Here is a 2,093-nt window from a genome sequence, read left to right as displayed (position 1 = left end):
TAATTTTAAACTTTTAAATATGAATAATTATACTGTGGAAAATACACATAAAAGTGCTCTCCTACCACTTTAAAATATAAAGTTAAAACCTCACAAATAATGACCTAAAATCTACAAATCAGAAAATGAAGCATGGTATTTTCATGTTAGTGTATTCATGTAGTCAATAAATATTGTCCCTTTTTAAAAATTTATTATTTTTATATTTTGGGGAGGAAGAGCAATTTATTTATTTATTTATTTATTTATTTATTTATTTATTTATTTTAACAAATACAACAAAGAATCATGCAATCCTGCCAGCATTGGATGCAATCCTGGGCCACAAGTCTGCACACTCCTTTGCAACTGGTCCTGTGATAGCTGAATCTTTCATTTCACCTTTATTGTTTACCATGACCCCTGTGTTATCTTCAAAATAAACACACCATCTTTTGTCCAGTATGCCTTTCATTGTGGATTTACCACTGCTGGATGTACCTTCTTTCTGAGCTGTGGTTTGCGTTTCTTCACCGTGGCCTTCACCATGGCACCCACACCTGCAGCATGAAGTCTGCCCAGTGGTCCCTTGATCCCTTCACAGAGATGATAAACAGAGTTTTGGTTCCTGTGTTGTCAGCACAGTCGATCACAGGTCCTACCGAAAGACCCAGGGAAATCCAGAATTTTGCAACGGAGGACCCACCACATCCTTGCTCAGACATCTTGAATGCAGGAAAAGGACAGGAAAAAAAAAGCTGTACTTTTTTTTTTTAATAAATGTATTAGTCATTGAAGTAAAATTGAGAACCACAATTTTGTAGTAAATATTTTTGTCGTTTTAGATCTGCCAGTAAAATCTGAAGAAATTCAAGTTATTTATTTTATAACTTAGAGCAAATGCGTATGATTTTTTTGCAGTTATTTGACATTTTTAGGTAAAAAATGTTACAAACTGCTGTATTTCAATCAATATCATGACTTTTTTAATATTAATACTGAGATCTCAGGAACTTAAAATGGGAAGGATCTCAGATCTTCTTTTTTTAGTTATTTTTCTATATTGATAAGCATGCTCTTTAATCCCCATCCCCTATTTCACCCATCCCCCCAACTCACCTTTCCTCTAGTAACCACCACATATAGCAGATTGAAAAAAACGGAAGCTACAGAGGATAAAATATTTTCTTTAAAAATTAAGAAACATGTATAGCAGATTCCTCTAAACATGCTTCCTAAGGCACACAGACATACACACAGAATACAAACATACAAACAACACACAGAGACAAACATGTTAAAAAGATAATTAGTGGAATTTGGGGAGGAAATCCTTACAAGGAGCTGAAAGGAAAAGGGCCAGTCTGAATTGTAACTAGGATGTTACAAAGAATTTGCAAACAAGGTATCTTTTGAGAATTAAACAGGAAGATCAAGACATAATCAACCTGGACAGGAATAGACAACCTATCTTAGAAAGACAAAGATTCTTTCAGAAGAGCAAGCCTTGAATGAATCCTGATTGCATGAATTCACACATCCAACAAAATACCAATATCAATCAGAAGGAGTGTAGGTTAAGCATGAAAAATAAAATAAGCAGAGTTCAGTGTCAAATATAATAATGATCCATCCAAGGATAGCCCAAGGAAGTGGGTGACTTAGACCAAAGGCTTTCCTGTCCAGTTGTAACAGTGTGGCTTCATTTAATTCCATCAACTGTTCAAATCTTATAACTAATTCCGTTTTTTTTTCTGATTTCATATTCACCAAGTCATCTTCTAACTGAGCTGTGTTTTCCCTATCAAGTATCTGAAGAAGAGAATACCCAGCCCAAGGACTTAAATAGTGTATATACTAACCTGGCCTGTTATATTTCTAATTGTGAATAAACAGCCCCCTGGTAGGAATTTGACAATTCATGTAAATTTTCCAAAGGGAAATGTGTTGGCCATAGGACTCAAACGTCTAATACCTCAACAATTAAAGTTTATGCCACAAAATAGCATACATTTGAATGTTTAACATCAGAATTATAGACTTGATTAATGTGAACTGACACTGGATGCTGACCAAGCACATTTTGGAGCTTGCAAAAAATAGGACAGATTCTG

At 34.6% G+C, this 2,093-nt stretch overlaps 1 pseudogene across 1 annotated transcript; it reads right to left on the bottom strand.

Annotated features, from left to right (window-relative positions):
• Nucleotides 1-256: 256 nt before the first annotated feature.
• LOC123837040 (large ribosomal subunit protein uL14-like) lies at nucleotides 257-704 on the bottom strand (annotated as a pseudogene). The gene has a single exon (XR_008505451.1). The product of XR_008505451.1 is annotated as a large ribosomal subunit protein uL14-like (transcript).
• Between the last annotated feature and the right edge of the window lie 1,389 nt (nucleotides 705-2,093).

The sequence above is a fragment of the Mirounga angustirostris genome, unplaced genomic scaffold (assembly GCF_029215605.1).
Source record: "Mirounga angustirostris isolate CCGP_5_RB_7025 unplaced genomic scaffold, mMirAng1.0.hap1 SCAF_8, whole genome shotgun sequence".
NCBI classification, from domain to species: domain Eukaryota; kingdom Metazoa; phylum Chordata; class Mammalia; order Carnivora; family Phocidae; genus Mirounga; species Mirounga angustirostris.
The sequence above is the reverse complement of the archived record's forward strand: the minus strand, read 5'-3'. Positions and strand labels throughout refer to the sequence as shown.